Source organism: Pogoniulus pusillus, chromosome 20 (assembly GCF_015220805.1).
Source record: "Pogoniulus pusillus isolate bPogPus1 chromosome 20, bPogPus1.pri, whole genome shotgun sequence".
In the NCBI taxonomy this organism is placed as follows: domain Eukaryota; kingdom Metazoa; phylum Chordata; class Aves; order Piciformes; family Lybiidae; genus Pogoniulus; species Pogoniulus pusillus.
Window position 1 is genome coordinate 9092851 of NC_087283.1, and position 23889 is coordinate 9116739.

The 23889-nt window shown below is 54.7% G+C and overlaps 1 protein-coding gene and 1 long non-coding RNA gene across 10 annotated transcripts in view; one reads left to right on the forward strand and one right to left on the reverse strand.

The window, feature by feature from the left end:
- The window catches only part of KIAA0513 (KIAA0513 ortholog), a 29839-nt gene extending 12907 nt beyond the window's left edge, over positions 1–16932 (reverse strand). For 3 of the 9 annotated variants that reach the window (XM_064160071.1, XM_064160070.1, XM_064160064.1), the window contains exon 1: positions 7424–7624. The gene's annotated coding sequence lies outside the window, so the exon portion shown is untranslated. Of the gene's footprint in view, positions 1–554; positions 579–1035; positions 1060–7127; positions 7384–7423; positions 7625–14701; positions 14926–16827 lie in introns of those variants that run through there. The other 6 variants (XM_064160067.1, XM_064160066.1, XM_064160073.1 and 3 more) reach the window with 6 other exon arrangements.
- Positions 16933–21503: 4571 nt separating this feature from the next.
- LOC135184380 (uncharacterized) lies at positions 21504–23482 on the forward strand. Its single transcript, XR_010306000.1, has 2 exons — positions 21504–21974; positions 22595–23482. It is a non-coding gene; the product is annotated as an uncharacterized LOC135184380 (long non-coding RNA).
- The last annotated feature ends 407 nt before the right edge of the window (positions 23483–23889 follow it).

Genomic DNA, 23889 nt, shown 5'->3' on the forward strand with positions numbered 1-23889 from the left:
CAGGATGTAGCATCCCTGTATCAAACATGCACCAACATGAACTGGGAATGGAAAGGGGATGGGAACATAACAGAAGCTGCAATGGGATGCGGGTGTAGGGCTCTGGCTGTGATTAGATTTGTTAGTTTTGGAATCCAACCAGCACTGCTCTTCAGAGAGCAGTGATTGACCACGATGCTCCAGTGCACGGACATCCCAGGTGGTACTGCAGCAGCTGCTGTGCAGCAAAAGGGGCAAAGAAAGGGCTGCCCTGAAGCTGCCCCATCATCAAAGACTCACTCTTGTCCTTAGCAGGCATGTTTCTGCCCCAGGGAGGTGGCAAGTGATGCCTTCTGAGAAGTGAGCTCCTTAAGGAGCTTGGGGCCAGCAGAAGGCAAGGATCGGCACAGGACGGGGTACAGCAGTCCAGGTAAAGCAGTGAGAGCGCCAGGACAGTACGACAGCAGCACTGCCACAGCCCTGCTGCCTTCCAGGCAACCGACCCCAGGACACAGGAGACTACATCAGAGCTAAAACAAACCCTCAGATTTCTTTCAGCTCAAAGATCAGCATACCCCAAAGGACCAAAGTCCAGTTCATCATCATTTAATGGTTGGAGCTGATGATCTTAAAGGTCTCCTCCAGCCATCATGATTCTATGACAAAAACGAGCCCCAAATGAAAACAAATCTGAAGTGTTTCACCAAGCAAAGCACACAGATGGGAAAATAACTCACTGGCTACAGGAGGAGCAGCTCTGCCTAGCAGAATGTCCTCCTCCCCACAGCCGCTTTGGGTCAGCAGGGTGCTGGGACCCATAGGATAGAGACAGAAGAATATGCTGCACCTTCCCTGAGCACCAGACAGCTCATCGCCCTGGCTGGGAAAACCTCTTGTCACCCAGATCTCCAGGGCTGAGAGACAGCAGGGACAGAAAGGAAAGTCGTTTTGGGTGGCAGAAACTCGTGCTCCCACATGCACCCAACACCGAGTGGTCACCTCCCCGCTCCGCACCCTGCTGTCCCCCCCTCCCTCACACCGCGCCCCTGAACGCACCTAAACTCGGGTCCTGGGAGAGCTGCAGAGACGCTGCTGCAGCCAGCCAGCCTCCGAGAGCATCGGGTGGAGAGGAGCCGAGAGGCTGCGGCACAGGAGGGGCTGGCAGCGTGCCCGTGGGGACCCAGCCAGCTGCAACCCAACTCAGCCACCCCCAGCATCCTGACCCCCGCCAACCAGCTCCACCAGCTGCAGGGATCACTCTGTGCTTCACCCATCCACCCCTCACTCTGTGCTTCACCCATCCACCCCCAGATCTACCCACTCCCGAGGCAGCTGCAGGGCTCCTTTTAGAATCACAGAATCAGAACAGTTTCTCTTGGAAAGGACCTCTAAGGATCATCGAGTCCACCTCTCGACCTGACACCACCACGGCCACTAAACCATGCCCCAAAGTGCCATGTGTAGATGTTTTTTTGAACAGCTCCAGGGATGGTGATCCCACCACATCCTTGAGCAGCCTATTTCCATGTCTGATCACTCTTTTAGTAAAGAAATTGTTCCTTGTGTCCAACCTTAACCTCTCCTGGTGTACCTCAAGGCCATTTCCTCCATCGCTTGTTCCTTGGGAGAGGAGACCAACCCCCACCTGGCTCCAACCTTCTTTCAGGGAGTTGTAGAGAGCCAGAAGGTCTTCTCCCAGCCTCCTTTTCCCTAGGCTGAACAACCCCAGTGCCCTTAGCTACTCCTTACCAGACCTGTTCTCCAGACCCTTCGCCAGCTTTGTGGTCCATCTCTGGACCCACACCAGCACCTCAATGTCCTTCTTGGAGTGAGGGGTCCAAAACTGAACCCAGTATTTGAGGTTTGGTGCCTATGGAGCAAGGATCTTCTCTGCCAGCCCCTTCAGAGCCTGTTTGGGCTGAGAGTTGCCAGAGCTAGTTGGGAGACCAACCCTCTCCCTGTCATCTGGATAGTCCTTGGCATGGGAGAGTCTCATGTACCCTTTCATGCACAGAACTCCCTCTACCAAGTGAAAACCTTTTAAGCATCCACCCCAACCAGAATTGCTCTCACTTCACAAAGCGCAGGCAGGGCACAGCCCCTCCCAACACTGCTGATTAGCCTCCTCCCATGCCCAACTTGCCCATCAGCTGCCAACCATGGCACGCACGGCCAGGCTTTGCAGAAGCTCCCCCAGGCAACACACTGCAAGACATGGTCAAGACCAGGGAGTTCCAGCTCTAGGAAAACAAATATTACTGAAGATCCATCACTCAGACACTAACTCTGCCCCTGGGCAGCTCTGTCCTGCCCCAGACACCCTGCACCAGCAGCACAGGGAAGGGACAACCACATCCAGGGGAACATATTTCTCCAGACATCACCAGAAAACAGGACAGTGCTGGGGCAGTGGTGGCTTCTGGCTCTGCTGCAGGACATGCATATGCCCAGGAGGACCTGAGCAGCACCCCTGAGCTCTATTCCAGATATGCACAGCAGGCAGCTGACATCCCTCCCCCAAAAGCCATCACACTTCAGGAGAGAGGACTTGGGATATGGGCTGAGCAGTGCCCAAGGACTCACAATGGGTTTAAGCAGTTTTGAAGCTCAGCAGAAACCTGGCCAGGGCTGCAGGCAGCATTACTAAGTGCCTTCTGCTCACAGAGAGCCATAAAGGGTTTAACCACTCATTTTCCATCTGATGATAAAGTCCTGCCCTTGAATGAAAGCCACAGAGGGTATTTCTGGGTCCTGGCAGCTGCTGCCAGGCTTCCCAGGCATTTCCACAGCCTTCAAGATTCTTGTGCTCTCAACACAGGGCCCAGGAGAGCTTCAAAACCAAAATAAGCCTCAAGCTCAGCCCTGCACCTGCCTCACAACTCAGCTGTTGCTCTAGCAGAGCAAATCCAGGGAAGCAGTAGCCAAAACACAAACCAAGAGCCCCAAGTCCTACTTGGCTCCATACACACTTGGAAATCAGCCCAGCTGCACATACCACCACCACCCAGGCACAGCCTGGAGGATCCCATTCCTGGCTTGCAACTGCTGGGTCAAGTCTGGGGGTACATGAGGGATCTGGAATAAAAAGGGGGGGTTTGGCTACTAGGGAGACTAGCTACAGCACCCTGAGCTTCAGCATCATCATGAGCTTCAGTGTCATTCAGATCCTGCAGCTCCTGGGCTGCCTTTAACCACAAAGCTCAACCAGACAGACAAAGTGGCACACAGCTGATTATGGGTTTCTTGGAAGCAAGCATCTTCCAGCACATCTGTATTCCCAACAGGCAGTTGGCAAACAAGTCCACATCTTCCCACTGTGAGGGGGAGGATCATCAGCGAGGGAAGAGTTGGCATGGAAATGCCACAGGTACCCTAAAACCTTGAGAAAGGCCTGGTATTTCCAAAGGGAAATGCTGGGGGAGGTCTGAGTGACACACCTATAGCTGCACACACATGTGCAAGCAGCCTTCATCCATGCTCTGCCTTGGAATGCACCACTTCTGGCCCACCATAATGAGGCAGCTGCCTGGTTTTGCTGCTTCCTCCACCTGCATCAAACCCTGAGAAATCTCAGAAGGGGCAAAATCTGCTGAACTCCCAGCAGGTGGGCACTGGGAGAGTCGTGTGCTGTGAGCCCCACTGTGACCAGGGGTAATGCTGCTGCTGGCTCTGGGACATGAACAAAACCGAGATGGTTTGTGCATCCTTGAGCCCCTGCTGGCAGGCAAGTGTCCTGAGGAGCTTGTCAGGGAGAGACAGGAAACGTCATGTAGCTCTGCCCTGGGACAGCCCAGAAGGGACACAGAGGGTGGTTAAAGCCAGTGCCAGGAGAGGAAAGGGAGGAGTGAGGAGCTGGAGCAGGGGATGATGGTGGCTCTTTCTTTTGCCCTGTTTGAGAGGAATGTCACAGCTTTGACATCCTTCTCCCATCCTGGTTCCAGTACATCCTTTCCAGAAGACAGGACCACCCAGTCTAGATTTGCAGTTTAATTCCTTCTTCTCCTGGCAAAGCCTGAGGAAATGACACAGGGAGGCCAAATGTCACTTCCAGAGCCTCGCTGAGTGATGCTGAGCTGGCACCCATGGGACCAAGACTGAAGAACAGCAGTAGCAAAGGACATGACATAGCCTGGCTTTAAGCATGGCATTCGGGCACCCTCTGTGCTCATGCTGAGTTTCCTTTGGGGGCTTTCTACAGGCATGCTGGATGCTGAGGTTTGGGATGCTGCAGGACCTCAGCGATGCACCCCTGGGAATTATATAATCATGGGATAGCTTGGTTTGGAAAGGACCTTTCAAGGTCATCTAGTCCAACACCCCCTGCAGTCAGCAGGGCTATCTGCAACTGGAGCAGGTTGCTCAGAGCCCCAGACAACCCGACCTGGAGTGATTCCGAGGATGAGGCATCCACCACCACCTTCTTGGGCAGCCTGGGCCAGGAAGCAGGATCAAGTCTCAATTTGCTGCTGTAGCTTCAGCAGAACACAGCCAGATTGTGGCCCAGCTCTCCTCACTCTCCAGCCATGGGTGAGCTCTTGCCTCTGGAGCTGGATGACAAACTCAGCTAATCCTCATTATCAGATCAGGCTGTGGGTGTCATCCTGCATGATGACAGTGCTGGAGCCCACACTCACATCTGCATCCTACACAGAGACAATTCTCTAGCCCAGAGCCATCAGGGGTGAGCAGAAACTGTAATGAAACCAAAGAAATCTCTGTCTTCTCACAGCTATGTGAGTACACTGATCCCATTCCTCTGCTCTCTGGGTGCTCAGATGGCACCCAGACACCTCTGAGAGCCCCTGGGGACAGTCAGCCCATTTGCACCCTGCCACAAGAGATGCTGCTCCCTGGAAAGGGAAAAGAGATAATTAAATATTCTTCTAGAATTTGGCTAGGCAGCCTGGAGGGGACATTTCTGCTCCTTAGGCCATCACACACTGACACAGTTGAGCTCCTCTGAGATCTCCAACAGTCCATCCATGTCAAGCTGAGGAGCTGTCAATGGACCAACGAGGTGCTCCCACAGCACACGGGCAGCTTTGGGGGCTTGGATTTGCCCTGCAGCAGAGGTGACTTAAACATGTCCTAGACCTTCTTTCCTCAGGCTTGTCAGGGCACATGTCCTTCCTAACCATGGCCAGGAGGACAGCACATTGCTACCTCCTCCTGCCGATGTCCTGCTGCCCAGGAGAGGACGCAGCCCTGAGGCAGGGGGAACACGGTGAGTCACTGCTGCCAGAGGGACAGGGAAAAGTGCCATCTCTCAGTGCTGGCACTTTTCCACGCTGCAGCTCACCACAGAGATCCACACTTGTCTCACCCACCCCAGCAAGAGCACATCCAGACCCCCTGCAAGCCCCCAGTCTTTGATTGCCTACTGTGAAGTCCAACACTGCCATATCACTTGCACCACGACCAGGTACTGGCATTGCCCAGGAGGACCATGCAGCCACTCACCTCCACTGCACCCATGGGTTTGTGCCAGCAAAGCACCTCTGTGAGAAGCTCCCTGGCAGGCGCTGAGCCAAGGCTCTGCAGAAGCACCACGGGCAGAGCTTTGTTTCTGCCAAGGAAAGCTCCCTGTGCCGGAAGGGAACGACCTGTTTTCTGCAGGAGAACTGGTCAGTCTAGATCCCTGCGTCTCTCACAGTGAGAACAACCCGGCAGAAAGGTCACAGCCTGGGGGCACAGACCTGTCGAGTGCTGGATCGCTCCAATCACCCTCAGTCTGGAAGTACCTCATCTATCCCTGCTCCACAAGTACCCCCAGAGCGTCTAAACACATCATCTCCAGAGGTGCCTTCCAACCCCCACTATTCTGTGGATGCCCCTTGCCTGAACAAGCACTGGGATCAGAGGAACTCCCCATGCTGGGTTTGCTTGTTCCCACTGCACATCTGCTGGCAGTAAGGACTCGCTTCCCACTTTATTACAGGGCTGAAGCTGTGTCCTCAGCAAGGCACAGCCAACAGCAGATGCTGCCTGGGCGCTTTACAGCCAAGGAGAAGTTGCAGCCTCTGCAACTCACTGAAATAATTCCCCAAATACCAGGGAGGCTGCCAGCTGAGACCTGTGCTTGGCTGCAGGGCAAAGACTGCACTCACTCACCTCACACCAAACCCAGCACCCATCGCCTGATGCAGGCTTTGGGCAGGTGATGGGAACAACATTGGTCCTCCAGATCTTCTCCCTCTTCTTCTGGCCCCAGCATCCCCCATCCCAAAGGCAGCACTAACCTACATGGGTCACTTCACCAAGCCAGCTCAGCTTTTATGCCAGCGCTGGTTCAAGCCAACCCAAAGGTCACCAAGCCCCCAGTTTGCACAGAGCCTTTCTTTCCTGCTGCCATCAGACTCCAGATGGCAGCTCCCGGTTTGCCTGGACTTTAGAGGAGAATTAAATGTCTCTTGAGTAGTCCTGTGCTGCAGAAAACCAGCTTTTGTGCCAAGCAGCCACTTCTCCCTCAACACTCCCCGGTAGCCCAGCTTCCACCCACCCCTTCCACCACACAAGTCCCCTGGGAGCCCCCAAATGGAGCTGTTTATTCTGCACTTCCCATTTTCACCCAGCAAAAGACACTTTGGGATCTCAGAGACTGGGCTGTATTTTGGAAATGAGCTCCTTGAAAGAGTTTCCTCTGCCCCAAACACACTCAGCCCCCCCTTACTCCCATGGGAGATGCTACCTCCAGTCTTATGGTTAGACCATGAAGAGCAGCATGGCCAAAGCCTTTTGCTTATGGGACCTGCAGGGCACCCAGGGATCCTTCATCCTACTCAGGAACTCGCTGAGCACCCAGGCATCCTCCATCCTACCCAGGGACTCGCTGAGCACCCAGGGATCCTCCATCCTACCCCAGGACTCACAGTGTACCCAGGGATCCTCCATCCTACCCAGGGGAACTCACAAAGCACCCAGGGGTACTCACAAAGCACCCAGGAGTTCTCCGTCCTACTCCTGGACTCTCAGGGCACCCAGGGATCCTCCATCCTACCCAGGGACTCTCAGAGCACCCAGGGATCCTCCATCCTACCCCAGGACTCACAGTGTACCCAGAGATCCTCCATCTTGTAACCCACAGAGTATCCAGGGATCCTCCATCCCACCCCGGGATTCCCAGAGCACCCAGGGATCCTCCATCCTACCCTGGGAGGCTGAAGGCATCCAAGCGCTGGGCTGTCTAAAGAGAGGACGGCGCTGCCTCGGTGGCTGGGCCGTGGGGAAGGCAGTTATCACCTCCCGGCATGAGATGGGGATAGAGGACGGATTCCTCCATCTTCCAGCGTGAGATGAGGAAAAAGGACGGGATTAAGCCTCGGCAGCGGCGGCGGGGAGGGGGGGCTGTGTTGCCACGCCGACGCTTGTCCTTGCGTGGGGTCACAGCGGAGCTGGCGTCGCCGTCGCCGCCTTCCCTCCCTCCCTCCATCCCTTTGGCCGTTACCTGCACCGGGGCCGTCGGCACACCCCGGCTCGCCGGCGGGTTAAGGGCATGCGGTGAGGCTGGCTCCGGCGCGGCCGGCACGCCGGGGAGCCGGCGGTGGCGGGGACCTGGGGCCGGTGGGCTCCCTCCCCGCGGAGCTGCGAGGCATGGCGCTGCCCGCGGAGCGGGTGCCCACGCACGGCTGCGCGCACAGCCCCGCTGCCTGCCGCGCCGGCTGCGGGCACGGCGAAGCCGGGAGGGGGAGGCTCATTGTGCGATTGCAACACGGCTTTCACGGCTGGCCGAGCAGGGACCGCGCAAGCCCTGAAGGACAGGCGAGCCCTGGCAGACCACTTGCTCGGCAAGGGGATGCCCCCACCAAAAGCCTGCCCGAGGCCCTGCGCACGCAGCCGTCCGGAATCATCAGCGGGGTCCCCACCGGCTTTCACAGAACCACCTGGTCTGAAAAGACCTTAAGATCGAGTTCAGCCAAAAGCTGCCACGTCCCTGAGCACAGCTGTTACACCATGTCCCTAAGCTCCTCATCCAAACACCTTCTCAGCCCCCCCGGGGACGGTGTTTCCATCGCTTCCGCGGGCAGCGCCTGGTGACCTCTCAGCTCCCATCACCTTTAGCTGGGTTTTAAGCCTCTCCATGGCTCAAAACAGCTGAGGATTGTGGAACCTGCTCTGCTCCTCCCCAGATGAGCCACTCAGAGGAAAACAAAACTCCAGCTGAGCCCAGAGGGAGAAAAGCCCCAGTGGGAGGGAGAAACTGGGTGAGAGCAGCTGGGGCAGCATTCAGTCAGCAGAGCTCAGGGGAGTTACTGCTTGCTCCAACAGCAGTGGCAGTGGAATCCATCTTCAACCCCGGAGGAAAAGCCTCAGGGAGGTTGTGGGAAGAAAGGAGAGAGAGGGAAAGGATGAGATCCCTGGAAGGGATGCCTCAGAGTGCATGTTACATGCCTGGGTGGCAGTTTTGGGGTGCTCACAATGACAGGGAGTCTCTGATACAAAACCAAACAAGTGATCATGAAGGGGATGCCACTGACCCTTTCACCCCCACCCTTTCCAGACTCTGCCAGAGCATCTCAGCCCTCCCAAAATCACCCTGTCACTTGGCTGGCCACTGCCCACATTAACCCAACAGGTTCTCCCAACTGCAGGGTGATTTAGGGGAGCAGCAGACTCCCTCCAGTTCTGCATTACTGCAGAGGCAGTGGCACATACCCCATGGCAGTGAGGGGAAGCTGGAAAACTCCTGTATCAGCATAGCATCCCCAGTCCTACTTATTCTCTTTGCTCTAGCTTCACCACAACCCAGACAAAGCCCCTTTCCATACTCCTGTGTCAGAGCATCTCCCATCAGAAGGAAGCCAACCCACTGTGTCCCAAAAGACCACCAGCAAAAGCCAGTCCTACACTGCTGTTCATGGGGAGAAAAAACAGACTGGGATTATACCATCAGGCTTGGATCAGCAACAGTGTGGCCAACAGGACCAGGGCAGGGACTGTCCCCCTGTACTTGGCACTGGTGGGGTCACATCGTGAATACTGGGTTCAGCCTGGGGCCCCTCACTCTGAGAAGGACATTGAGGTGCTGGAGTATGTCCAGAGAAGAGCAGTGAAGCTGATGAAGGGCCTAGAGCACAGGTTTTGTGAGGAGCAGCTGAGGGAACTGGGGCTGTTCAGGCCAGAGAAAAGGAGGCCAGCTCTCTACCTGGAAGGAGGTTGGAGCCAGATGGGAGTTGGTCTCTTCTCCCAGAGAACAAGTGATAAAACAAGAGGAACCATCCTCAAGTTTCACCAAGGGAGGTTTAGATTGGTCATGAGGAGCAATTTCTTCCCCAAAAAGGGTAGTCAAGCCCTGCAGGGTTTTCAAAGTCATGGGGGAGGTTTAGATTGGTCATGAGGAGCAATTTCTTCCCCAAAAAAGGTAGTCAAGCCCTGCAGGGTTTTCAAAGTCATGCAGACATGGTCTTGTGGGACATGGTTTAGGAGTGACTTGGCAGTGCTGGGTTAGGGGTTGGACTCAATGATCTTAAAGGTCTCTTCCAATCAAAAACCATTCCCTGATGATCCCCTCAGGGAGATGCCATGTGGGGGTGACCCACAAGCAGCAAATTGAACCCAAGGAAACCCTTCTGGGACCAGTGCTATGACATCCCTAGCAGATCCTGACCAAATGCAGCTGCTGCCTCACAAGGGCATTCTTGGAAGAGAGTCAAAGGATTTTCAGTCCCTTCAAGCCTTGCAGGAGGAGAGAGATGGGTGAGTCACTTCTGCCATGGAGCATCCTCATCAAGAGGGCTCAGATGGTGCAAAGAGATGCTGCCTGTCATGTGTATGTGTGTCCCCCCCCCCCCGCCACTGTCATCAGCCCATGGAGGGAGCAACGTGCTTGTGACACAAAGTTTGAGCTCAGCAGAAATGCAAGAGCATTACTAATTGACTGTCTGCTGAGGGTGATTATTGTAATTAAGTGAGACTTCAGAAATTGCAAGTGACTTGGAAAAGCACATCTCAGAGCCTCAGTTTTTTTATGTAAGGGGTTTGCTGTTTTCTCCTTGCCAACTTTGGATGGTTGGGTTCTCACGTGGACACCCAATCTTCAGGGCACAACTTGCAGGTCTTGCTTTTTGTCTCTTCTTTCTGCTGGTGACCTGGAGTCTGCACCAGAGCTCGGGAGGGGAATCCCTAGTGATGTGCTGGCATGCAGAGTCTTGGCATCAAACCAAATCCAGGATAGGAAGTGGGCAGTTTTGTGCCTGCTCCACCAGCCCTCCCCAGGAATGATTCACCTGGACAAGGAAAGGAGAGGTCCTGGAGTACCAGGAGAGCACAGAATCAGAGAAGGGTTTGGGTTGGAAGGGACCTTTCAAGGTCATCTAGTCCAACCCTCTGGCAGTCAGCTGAGATATCTGCAACTAAAGTAGGTTGCCAAGAGCCCTAAACAACCTGGCTTGGAAATGAGACATCTACCACCTCTGTGGGCAACCTGGGCCAGTGTCTCACCACCCTCAGCTCAAAAAACTTCTTCCTTTTGTCCAGTCTGAATCTCCTTCTTTTAGTTCAAGCCACCACCCCTCATCCTGTCACAGCAGGTCCTGCTAAAAAGATTGTCCCCATCACGCTTACTACTATCTGAAGGGCAGGTGTCAAAAGGGTGAGACCAGGTTCTTCTCAGGGGTGCCCAGTGACAGGACAAGGGGCAGTGCACACAAACTGCAATCCAGGAGGTTCCTCTGAGGAGGAGGAAGAACTTGTTTGTGGATGGATTTCTTGCTGGCAGAGGACATGATTTGATAAACACGAGCAACCCGTGCTGCAAAGAGTGTCCTCGAGGCAGGAACTAAGGTGATGAAACGACCCCCCCAGGTCCAGCTGCAAGGGGGCAGGCTGTGCTGGCCGCAGGAGGCTGACCCATAAGTGTTTTCCTTAAGCCTTCCCTGTCTGTATCTCACACAGCCTGAGCCTATGTGTGCCTTACATGTGTGCCAATCCCAGAGTTGGCTGTGCACTCCTCCTCTGAGTTAGCATGTAACTCACTGCATCACTGCAGTAAACTGGAGCACCACTGTTAACCACATTGGTGTTCGCAGCATGACTCTGGCCATGACTGTCACCCACACTTGTGTGCTGTGAGGGTGCCAGAGCCCTGGAGTGGGCTGCCCAGAGAGGTTGTGGAGTCTCCTTCTCTGGAGAGATTTCAAAGCCACCTGGACCGTTGTGATCCTGTGAACTGCTGTGGCTCACCCTGCTTTAGCCAGAGGATTGCAGTGGATGATCCCCAGAGGTCCTTTCCAATCCCCACCATGCTGGGATTCTGTGGTCCCTCTCAAAAACTTCCTCCTGGGAGACTGACCCCTCTCTCCAGCTCCACACACAGCATAAACTCATCTACTGCCCTCCACACCTGCAGCCACATCCACCCTCCAGCACCCACCTCGGTGCGCTTGCAGGGAGCCCACGAGCACGCACAGACCCACCGGCACCAGGGCGGCAGCCACAGCTCTGCCCCTAGACTGACATGGAAATGCAACCCTCCATTGCCCTTTCTGCAGACAAAGGCTGTGGGGGTGGCTGTGTCTGTCACACACAGTAAGTGGCCTATTTTCCTCCCCCGTTGACAACACGGCACGGCTCCAGCAGTGGGCGGGCATGGTGACACAGCCAAGCTCACATCTGCCAGGACGGGTTCTCCAGCACCAGGAGGGAGGCAAAGAGGAGGAATCGATGCTGAGCAGAGAGCACCATCCCCACCTACACCACAGCTACAAGAGGAAGAACCTCTTCTGTGGAAGTTACTAAATTATTGGGCAATTATTTTGCCTAACAGCCTTGAGTGAGAAGCAACCCAGGAGAGAAGGGCTGGGGAAAAGGCACGGACGAAGGAGCTGACAACTTCAGAACGGAGCCAGGGCTTCAAACCAGAGGGATGTGAAGGAAAACTCTTCCGCAGGGAACAGGGGCAGAGCAAGAGCAGGGAGAAACAAGACAAAAACTGTGCCCACGAAAGATGGGCAGCTCCTCTGCTATGCCTGCAGGCTGGCTGGTGCCGCGTCCGTGAGCACACCCAGAGCACAGCAAAAACATGTGGACGAGGGCAAGGAGAAACTTCAGCTCCACAAAGTCACTTGCACAACAATTCATTCACAATCAAAGACCCACAACATCACGAACCCATGAAAGCCCCAAAGGTACTCACCCTCCACCATCTCCTGGTCTAAGGGATTTGGCTCAGACTCACAAGACAGGGTGAGAGGTTCCTGGTGTTCATTTATCCCTGTCGTCTTACAGCCCAAACCACCCCCTCGTTGCCACTCCACACCACACTCACCTCACACCATCTCTCCTCTGTCCAGCCCAGGAGCTCCTGGCTGCTCACTGAGCCCTCAAACCCAACACCCCAGCGGGAACATGCAATGCAACAGCATGTTGCAACACCACGTAGGGTTGTGACATGGCTGCTCAAAACCCTAAATAAGCTGCTCTTCCAGCCCAGCCCTCTGCAAATCCTTCCTAATCCAATCTGATTTATGGCATTAAGCTGGACCCTCCCAGACTCAACACCCCTATTTGCACAATGCTTGGGAAAATCCTCTCATTTCCCTATTCCTGGTTGAATCTCTGATGTAGAAGTCACCAGAGCTTCCTTCTCTACTTCTGGAAGTGTCTGAGAACAGAGACCCACCTGAAACCCCGGCTTCACACCCACCTCCCACATCAAGGGGACGTGGCTGCATCACCAGCTGTCACTGCCCACCCCCTTGAGCAAAGCAGAGCTTGCCAAGGGCCATCTTGGCAAGCCCTCCTTGATGCTAATGGAAAAAGCCTGCTGTGCTCTGGGTGCTCTTGATTAACAAACCTCTGCCACAGCACTTGTGTTAGAAGGGCTCAGCGAGGAGGCAGGTGACAGCACATTAGGGCTAAGGTGTCAGAGTTGTCCTTGGCCTCCTCAGAATCTGCAGAGCACCAAAAAGTTCACAGAATCCCAGAATCCCAGCACGGTGGGTTTGGGGAGGGACCTCTGGAGAATCCAATCCCCACACCCAGCACAGCTCCCATGTTTTATGTCCCCTCTCTCTTTTCCTGCTGGAAAGGATGACAAGCCACAGTTAACATCACCTCCAAGCATGCCATCTTACCCTAGCAGAGCGTGGTCCTTCATCACCACCCCACACACCAGAGAAAAGACCTCACAGCCGCCACACAGTCCCCTTTTATCCACTAGCAGCTCAGAATGAATGCAGGAAATGCTCAGGAGGTGCTGGAGGCCACAACACCGAGGTGAAGTTCAGCAGCAAGGTGACGCAGATGACTCGAGCACAACAACGTGGATGCTCAGGGCATGGCAATGCTGGCAGAGGACCAAATGCTCTCTGCCTGCTTTTGTTTCCAAAACCTGATGGAGATGTGGCTTCCCAAGCTTCACCTCACCTATCCTCTCCTGAGCACCTCACGTGGGTGTGCCCTCCCTCTAGACCAATCTGTTCTCCAGTTGTCCTCCCTGAGGGCCTGCTCATTTAACTTTAACATCACCAGCACCCTCTGCAGTCCCCACTGTGCAGCATGGAGTGCCAGGCTCCACCGTTCACCTTCCCCATCAACAGCATGTGGGTAGGGGCTGGGGAGGATGAAAGACTCATTGCAATTCCAGACAGGAAATCTCTCTGTCCCCTGAGAACCCTGTCCCTAATTGTTTTGCTTTCTGAGCTTTCAAATTCGTGAGCACAACAACCAAGAGGAGGAGAAAAGTGATTAAATTAACTCCAGGAGCCATGGTCCTGCAGCCCTGTGTGATGCAGTTTGCTCCTTCTGATAGGATGGGGTGAGATGGAATGGGATGGGTGGGATAGACAGGACAGATCAGGACGAGAGGAGATCAGATGGGAGGGATGGACAGGATAGGATGAGATGGGACAAGATAAGGGTGAGAGGAAATAACATGAAATGGCATGGGATGATATGAGACAGGATGGGACAATATGGGACAGGGAGGGGTGGGATGAAATGGGATGGAAACAAGATGGGATTGAATGAGATGGGAACAACATGGGGTCGGATGGGATGAAATGGGACAGGATGAGATGGAGCAAGGGAACAAGGAATAAGATGGGACTGGATGGGAGGGATGACAGCCAGTTCCTGTCACCACCCAGGTGACTGTTTCTCAACCTACCAAACCCATTTTACACAAATCCACCAAAGCTGTTCCCCCAGCAAAACCCTCTCAGGCTCTCCTGAAGTGCTCTGTGCTATCTCTCTTCCTGTCCTGTTCTCCCAGCCAGCTGCTACTCCCTGCTCCATGGGTGGAAAGCTCCCTCACATGTGGATAGGAGTCCAACAAGGAGTTGTTAAGTACAGCAGCCTTTTGAGGCAGCAATTGTCCCTGCAGCCATCTGTCACACGGAGAGGGCAACGGTGGCATGGCAGAGTTAGAAATACAGGGAGAAGATCACAGCAGTGCCATGGATCAACCTCTCAGAGGGGCAGCAGAGGAGATGCTGTGATGTGGGATCTCCTGGGAACTGCACTTGGGTCGTTTGCCACAGGGCTCATCCTGCTTACAGCCAAAAAAACCCTCCCCACACTCAATTTCCTAACCCCATCAAACTCACCAGCTTCTGCCATTCCACAGCTGCCTCTTGCCACCTGGGGGTGCAGGCCAGCACTCAGTACTTTCTCCCAGTAGCTTTTCCAGGTGGAATCAGCCAGTCCACCCTCTGGGAGCTCAGAAAGGCTGCTCCAGCCCCAGAGCATTCCCTGAGGAACCCCAGAGCACCGATTTGCTTTTTACCTTCAGTTCGTGGGCTCTGTCTCTTTAGGGCTGCTCCTTCCAGCAGGTGAGAAGCGGCGAGCAGGTGATGCCCTGCGTGCCCTGGCGAGCTGGGCGGCAGGGCAGACACAGCCCGGGGTTGCAGGGGTGGCTTTGCAAGCGCTTACTGGTGCATGAGCATCGATTAAAACTATGACTGTCGGAAGGAAAGATTACTAATGTGAGCTGGTGACGCAGCTGGTGCTTTTCCCTCTCCCCAGGTGCCACTCTGCTGCCAACATGCCCCGAGAGCTACAGTGGCGGCTCCTGAAGGGGCTGCGTGCCAAGACGTGGCCCCAAGCACCAGCGGGGTAGGACTGGAAAGACCTGTTGCTGTTCGCAGTGTCAGAGCCTCCAAGGCGCGGGGCTGAGAGGAGAGGTGTGGCAGAGGCCAGCAAAGGCGGTGTCACCGCCTCCTGTGCTGTCACCAACTCCCTTGTGCCTGGCAAAGGCTCAGAGCAACGTTAGCAGCCAGTGGCGGAGGTGGGTGGGGACATCCTGAAGCCTCAAGCAGCCCAAACCTGTGTATCCTCCTGCGAGGCTGTGCCCATGAAGTGAATACACCCATTTCATCCTACCCTTACTGGGTCTGCAGGTCCCTGTCCCACAGCCAGGACCTCCAAGTGCCCGAGGAGTAACCCCACATCCCAATTCCATCAGTGGGCTGCCTTAAGGTCCTGTGCCCTGCTCCCCATCTCCCTTTGGTCTGACTGCGACATAAAGTGCCTGCAAACCAGCTCATCCAGCGTGTGTGTGTGTGGGGGGAGGGGAAATAAAGCAGTGAAAAAAGGGCCGGTTTATTTCTCCCTGACATTTAATAACCTTTATTGTCCTCTGAGCAGCAGTTTCCCATCCCCAGAGCCAGCAGCGCTGCTGATCTTCCTCCAGGCTGGAAGCACTTTAAAGCCCAGCAGCCGCCTCATCTCCCTGCCCTCCATCAACAGCAGAAAAAAAACCAACAAGCCAACAAACCCAAAAGGTTCAAAAGGCACAAAACAGAAGGAAACGCCATGGGAAGCAGCAGCTCTGGATGCTGGGGCCAGGCTGGCTCCTCCAGAGCTCACTGCAAACCCTGCATCCCTGCAGCTCCCAGCTTCACCCCGTGGCATTTCCCTGGCTGCTTTGGTTGTTTTTCATCACCGAGCTGGTACAAAAGGTGCTGGGGCTGCGGGAGGGCATCCGACCCTTTGGATGTGGCACTTCCCCAGGCGAGGGGGAGAGCTGCTGCCAGCTCACAGGAGGCAAAAGGAGAAATTAATGGTGCTGCAACTCCCACAGCCTCTGTCATTAGGGAAGGAAAATGCGCTCGAGCATCCTCACTCGAATGCACAACGCAATTTGTTTCAGGTTTAATGTCATCCCTCTGCCCAGAGATGGGCTGGGCTGGAGCTGGGAAAAGGCTCTGGGTTTATCAGCTGGGCTTCAGGGCAAATGCAAGGCAAAGGAGGGGATCAGCAGAGGGTGCCTAAAGGGGGTGAAAATCATCTGAATCCTCGTGGTGTTGGTGCCACGAGAGGCCAGACTGTCACCAATATGATTGCCCAGGTAAATAATAACAAAACCAGCTAATAAAATAGCTGACCAGCTCGAGGGTCCTTCACAGAGTGGGTCAGTAAGTTTTTCTCCTACCCAGCAAACTCTGCACCACGAACACTCTCCACTGGCGGCGCCTCCCGCATCACCTCCCCAGAAAGCGCAAGGCTGGGGGCAGGAGGGACGGGAAAACCCTGCTTTTACCTGAGATTTAACCCTCCCCTCAAACCCCGGACCTTGCAGGAGGAGGCTGGGATTTCCCCCAGGCATTTCCTCCTCGGAGCCTCTTGTTTGCTCAGGCGGTAGTGAACATTTCCTCTCCCCGACACCACCGAACGGCTCTGGGGGAGCAGCTTGGCTGGGAATCAACACCCGCAACTCCCCAGACCCACCGACGCCGCTAATTAAGGCATCAGATCTGCTCAGCTCAGCCCCCTAAAAGCTGCAGAGCCCCCCTGCACCTTCTGCTTCTGGTTCTTAATCCAAAAGCACGGTGGGGCCATCAGCTGCGTCGCGCTGTAATTCAAGGCAGATCTCCAGGTGCTGCTGGAAGAGAGAAATAATAAAGTACAGACCTGGAGGTCCCACAGGAGCAGAATCGCTGGGCTTATTTTCTTCCTCCAGGGCTGGAACAAGGAAGAGATAAGCCACGCTTGCTCCAGAGCACACAGGCAAACAACAGCTTATCACCACGTTAGCAAGCCTCAAGGCTATTGCAGGGCTTCGGGAGAAGTATTATTCCTCTCTGCTCACAGGAAAGTTGCTATTTTTGGCCCCTTCGTCACAGGGAGCTGCTGCCTTCACCCTCACTGGGCTGGGAATCCAGCCAGCCCCCAGGGATGCCTGCAAAGCCCATTTCCCCCAGCCCTGCTAAACTCCCCAGTAAATGGCCAAACTGTTGGTAAAACCGTGGTGGTTTTTACTGAAGATGCAGTTTCCTCCAGTTCATCTTGGTCTGATTTTTTCCCCCCTTTTCTCTTTTGGTCTGTTTAGTTTTGTTGCTTGTTTTGTTTTGTTTTCACCACCTTGAAATGATGGTGAGATCCTACGAAGGGAGTTAAGTCAGGGGGACTGAGATACGTCTGTCTGCAGATGCCAACGGCCATCAGCTGGTGGGATGCTGCAAGCTCAGGCTGGCTGCAGCAGGGAGGCTGCTGCGCCCTCAGTGTACTGCTGGGAAGGCTCTCCTGGGAGATCTGGCACCAGTCTGGGAAGGTTTTGATGTTGGGGAGGATCCAGCTAAGGCTACCAGAGGATTTGGGGTTGGCATTGGCATGCCAGGGCATGGTGGTCTGGTTTGAGGTGAGAGATAGCCACAGTGCCTCTGCAAAAGGGCAGAGACAGGCTTTGCAACAACACTTTGTGTGGGTTCAGCATGGGAAACCATGGATCCCCTGTCCTTGGGGGCGTGGAAGAAGCTGCAGCTGATCTGACCTGGCCCTGGCAGCAGCTCTGTGTGGTGGATAAGAGACTGCCAGGTCCTTCTGCCAACACATCTGTGATGCTCTCCTGCCTCCACCACGTTTTCCTTGGCCAGAGAGCTCAGATACATTCATTTTGCCTCTCTGCTGCTTCCACTTTCCAGATCTCATCAGCTAGCCTGGGTTGCAGAGCTGCCACCACCTCACTGCAACGCCCAAATCCCAACCCTAAAGGCACCAAAAAGAAAAGGAACAGAACATTTTTGCTAATTGCATTCTGTAGCACCATGGCATCTGTAATTGAGGGTGAAATTACGTCCAGGGCACATCTCAGGACTGAAAATAGCAGGATAAATTAGCTCAGCTTTTTCCTGGTTGACTCAGCTAATCCTTCAGACGCCGACAGACAGATTTGATGCTATCGTCTCTCCTTGGGCTCAGTGAATACCAAGGCCAAGTCGTGGCAGCTGCAGAAGGCAGACACAGAGCTGCTGCTGCTGCCTGGGATGTATAATCTGCCCTTCTTCCTGGGCTGCACCACGGCTCGGCAGCAGAGCTGAACAGAGGTTGCTCACGCTCCTGGCTTGATTTATGAATATGGATTTTGTTGGTTAAGCCATTAGGAGCAGTGATGAAGCAATTCAGCCGACATCCTGAACTGCAGCCTGCCTCATTTGAAGCCCACACCGCAGAACATTCTCCCTGTCTTCCTCCCCCCCACCTCAGTGCTGTTCATGCAGGGAAGATTATATTAAGGCTTTGTCTGTAATGCTGTAATTCCACCTTGCCTCCCTGAGCCCTCTCCTGTGTGGAACAACCCAGCCATGGGCAAGATAATGGTTGCAAACAGAGACTGCAAAGGACTCACACTCGTGCACAGCAGGAGATGATCATACACTACCCAAGAGGCTTCAAGAAGACCATTAACTTTGCTGAGCCCCCCCCCCCAGGGACCCTGCTTTGGTGGTTTGTGGTGCTGCCCCACTACCTCCATCCTTGAGCTTGGAGGTGCTCCTGACTAGGGTAAATTGGTTGGGAGTGTCCTGTGCTGCAAGATCAGTGACCTAGACAGCATCCTTAGAACCTGCTCTAGGTGAACCTGCTCTGACAGGGCAGGTCGGATGAGATGATCTCTGGAGGTCCTTTCCAACACCTATTAATCTGTCCGTCTGTGAGTCCCTGGGAGGAGAGGGAGAGGAGAGGGAGAGGGGAGGGAGAGGGGAGGGAGAGGGGAGGGAGAGGAGAGGGAGAGGAGAGGGAGAGGAGAGGGAGAGGAGAGGGAGAGGAGAGGGAGAGGAGAGGGAGAGGAGAGGGAGAGGAGAGGGAGAGGAGAGGGAGAGGAGAGGGAGAGGAGAGGGAGAGGAGAGGGAGAGGAGAGGGAGAGGAGAGGGAGAGGAGAGGGAGAGGAGAGGGAGAGGAGAGGGAGAGGAGAGGGAGAGGAGAGGGAGAGGAGAGGGAGAGGCTCATTGAGCGGCCAAGCATCAGTCCCAGGCGAAGCCCAGACCAGTTAAAACCCTCTTCCAGGGTTTTATTCCCCGTTCCCGGGTCAGCACGTCCCAGCCCCATTCCACGAGGCTTTGTACCAGCCTAGGGTAAGAAACAGGCTGTGCCCGGGAGGCCTGGCTGTGCAATTAGAGAAAACAAAGAGGGAGAGGTGAATTGTCCATGCAGCACCGCTTAGGTACAGCCTCTGCTGCCTGGCTCTCAGCTGGATTTTGTTCTGTTTCCCCCCATACCTGCTTGCTTTGCAAAGAAAAAGGCTCACCCCTGGCGGGCGATGAGTGCTGCTAGCTGCCCTCCTGTCAAGCACCGGGTGGTGAAAGGCCAATTTGGCACCTTCTCCTTAGCAAACCAGCGTGAGCCAAGATGTGGCGGTGGATGAAACAAACACGTTATCCGTGCGGGAGGCTTGGGGAAGGATCCCCTTTACAGCGAGGAAGACGCTGGGAGAGGAGCAGGAAATTGAATTCCCACCTTGTTTGAGCGGCTTGCAGAAGTGCTGGAGGGAGAGGAGCAGCAGCAGCAGCCACCCAGCGCAGCGCTTGCAGCCATCCCCTCCTTGTTTGTTTTTAATTAGCATCAACAGGCAGGGGCTGAGCCAGCCCTCCTGGCAGCCTGCGAGGCAGCAGAGTGATGGGAAGGGTTTGAATGGATCACAGAACGGTTTTGGGTTGGAAGACAAACTTTCAAGGTCGTCTAGTCCAACCCCCCTGCACTCATCAGGGACATCTGCTGCTACAGTCTGCCCTCAGCTTTCTGATCAGCCTCTTTAGGTATTGAAAGGCCACAGGAAGGTTTCCCTGGAGCCTTCTCTCCTGCAGGATGGACAACCTCAACTCTCTCAGCCTGGCCTCACTGCAGAGGGCTTCCAGCCATTGCATCGTTGTTGTGTCTTCCCCTGGCCCTTCTCCAGCAGATCCAAGTCTGTCCTGTGCTGAGGATTCCAGAGCTCGATCCAGCACTGCCAGTGAAGGACATCAGGCAGTTGGCTGCAAATCATGCCCATAATATGCTAGGAGCAAGGGTGGGATTAAAGCACTGGAGCAGGTAATGAGCCACTGCCCAAAGGACACTTGCTCTGTGTCTCTGGTCTTATGGTGACAGGAATTGAAAGGCATGGGGTCAAATGAGGCTCTGTGAGATGAGCAGTGACTGCACAAACCAGGGTGTGCTGCAAGACCTGTGACTAATTTGGGATGCCAGAGGTGAGGAGAGGGATGAGAAGGTGGAAAAAAAGCCACAGGGAGAACCAGCCAGAGAGAAAAACACTTTGAAGAGAGGTGAGACATGAGGGCTGAGGGAAAGAGGAGAAGAGTGTATTTAGCTGTCAGTTTAAAGCAGTTCACCCTCCCTGGCTTAGGGGTGGCACAGAATGTTCCCAGTGACTAAGGTGGGTTTGGGCTGTTCCCCAGGCATCAGAGTGACAGACTGAGACAGCTGATGGGAATGAGTCTGTTTGGGCACAGAGACAGCACATCAGTGGGGGAGCAGGGAAGATGCTCCTCCTTCTCCCAGTGAGACCGTAGAGCAGCCCCTGTAGGAATGTGCCCTCAGCCTGGATTCTACCTGCACCAGGGGGATTTTGAGGCCACCACCAACCAGGACTGCCAAACATCGAGATGGAGCAGGGCGTGGGGATGGAACTGTGTCAGGTGAGCTAAGAAGCTGCTTAATGAATAATTCAGAGGGAGCTGGTGGCCACACATTGCTCTCCCCAGCCTCCCGGTCCTTCACAACAGTGTTTGGTTTCACCTCATGCTGTGTTCCAGAAGAGGTCAGAACTTCCTCACCTGGCTCTCTTCTCACTCAGTTTTTGGTAGGAGAAAGCACTGTCCCCACCTCTGAGACAGACCTCCTCCAGGAGTGGCTACCGACAAGCCCACTCACCAGATCCCCATCACAGAGTGGGATGCTGATAACAGCGCCCATCAGCAGGCCAGTGCAGACACGGAGGGCATGGAAGAACATCCTAGGGGTGCCTGATTCTCAGGAGTGATGCCACCCACTCCTGTAGGGTGCTCAGTCCCGTGGGTGTCTAGGTCCCAGTGGGGTGACTAGTGCGATGAGGTGCCCAGGCAGATGGAGGTGCCCAGGCGCCTAGCCCCTCTGGGATGCTCAGGTCCTAGAGGGATGCCTCCAAGGGTCTCCATCCGGGGGGAAGCCTCAGAGGTCCCAGGTGCCATCGGTCCTCCGTCCCAGGGCGCTGGTCGCACCCTTGTTCAGGGAGATGCGGGCTGGGGGCGGCAGTAAGCCCATGCGTGTCCGTGTCCAGTCTTTAGGCGCCCCCTGGCGGACGCGTCGCGCCATGGTCCCGGACCCCACCCGGCAGCAGCTGCCGCTGCCGCCGCCGCCGGAGGAGTCTCGGCCTGCAGAGTGGAACCCCGAACTGAGGGTGAAGAGAGACACGGTGACACTGAACCGCGGGTCCTAAGGGCACGGCCAGGCACGGAGGCGGCCAGGCAGGAGCGGCACAGACGCTAAGTACTGCAGGAAGGCCTCAGCAGGCAAGCCAAAGGCTGGCAGCTCCCAGGGACCGCAGAAGGAGCTCAGGTGCCTTTAATCAGCCAGGTAGAGCTTGTCTGTAATTAACCTTTGCACTGGGAATAGAAGGAAGAAACAAAGCCCTGCTGGGAAGCAGGGTGAGAAAAGCACACACCAAATTGCTCATCCTGCTCCCAGCCTAAGCACTGGGGAGGGATGCAGAGAGGAGAGGGCAGACCCAGGTTTGGACAGATGAACATTCCCTCACTTCAGTGCCTCCAAAGGTCTGGAAATTGGAAAACACCAGCCCTTGGACCAAGGTGAGTGAAGTTACTCCTCCTCCCCCTGGCCCCAGATGCAGAACGAGACTCCAAGCCTCTAATGCAGCATCTGGGAGTGCTTGTGTGGGTCTGCCCTACTCCACCCTCTCCTGCCCAGGGAGGGAGGGCAGGTGATGCTCCCCTCTCACAGGAAGGGAAGAGCAGCTCAGGGTAGACGATAGCAGAGGACAGTGATAAATGACAAGCCTCTCAGGCAGCACTGAATAAAACCCTCTGTTCCAGCCCATTCCTGAAGAAGCAGGGAAATCAGGACCACAGAGACAGAGCACAAGATGCTGTTTCACACAGCTCAAGGGTGCTGATGCTCTACAGAAGCTGACACAACATCTGGACTAAGCTCAATCTGGCTTGCCAGGGCTGGTTAGGCAGTATGTATCTGCCCACAGCCACAAGTAAAGCAAGCATTAGGCAGAAAGGCAGACCTACTGCCCTGAGAGGAGATGGCAAACCCTGATGTAGCTTTCACACCCCATCCTTACCCCAGGGCAAGGGCTCCAGCTGCTGCCAGGAGTTGGGCTCACACAGGCAGCTGATTTTCAGACACACAGTTGCAGTACTAAGAAGGGAGACTTACCTTCCTTCTTTCCTTCCCCTGACAGACCTCTGATTCCATGCTGAGGCACCAGAGCCTTGTGGTTTTTAGGAACAAGCCAAGTAAGAAGCAGCATTACCACAAACAGCAGCAGTGGCCTCTTTGGCAGAGCAGAAGCACAGCCCTGAGTGGAGTCCAACACACAGCTACACACACAGTCCTAGGCCAGCACAAGACGTGCCTGCTCACAGCAACCTTCTGCCCAGCGAGGGAAAAAATTGCCCTCAAACGGCCTCAGGTTCTGAGGGCAGAACTACAGGGACAACCCTCTGCTTGTGCTGTGGTTAACAGCCCATAACCAGCTGTGACACTCAGGACTTTACCCCTAGCAGATGGAAAAAGCCATTCATCCATCACCAAGCAGGATGAAGAACCCACCTGCTGAGGAACATCACTGCCAGGTCACAGATACCTCCTCACTCCTTGGCCAGGGGAAAAGAAAGTGAGCAAGGCTTAACCTTGCTCCTCTCCAGGAGGTGTTAAGCTGTCCAAGCACTGAACCTTCACACCTCTGAGCTTCTTTGGAAGGAGAGGGAGGGTTGCAAGCCAGCACTTGGGAGATGCATGTGGTTGGTATTCAGAAACGCTGCCACTTGAGAAACTACATTTGTGCTCTGTGAAGGCCAAACATATGGTAGGGCTTTCTGCATGTGCATTAAACACTTTGCTATTCTCCCTTGCTAGGGCTGGAAGGACTGTGAGATCACCCACAGAACATTTCATGGGAAGGAGTGGAGTCAGATGTGCCTTCAGCACCACAAAACTAACACACAGGGGTAGGGAAGGGTATTGGTGGTAGCAAACAGGGAGAAACAGGAGAGGAGACCTGCTCAGAGAGGACTGCACTCAAGGAGCTGTAGCAGTGCCTTAATTCACCACCACCACTTAGGCAGAGCTATTTCCAGAGTGAGATTTCATTTGTGAACGTTGGTAGCTTAGAGCTTCACAGCCAAGGGATCCTTCTCAAACAAAAAAAAATTCAGATCACCACACACTTCCTTTCATAAAGAAAAAGCTGAGGCTGGGAGGGCAAAAAGACTTTTTCAGGGCTTTGGTAGTTCTGCCAGCCCCAGCTTCTGCTGCAGGAGGGAGCTGAGCACCATAGGTACTCCATGGGGAGATGCAGCAGGGAAGAACAGAAAACAGGGAGAAGGGAAGAGCGTGAGGTGTGTGTCAGGGGAGTGTCCTTCACACCTCCAGGAAATCAGTTTAACTGCTCATCAAGCACCCACGGGAGGGGAAATCAATTCTTATCACATGGTGGAAGCCAGGTTGCTGCACGTCAGAAGGATGGAATTCACC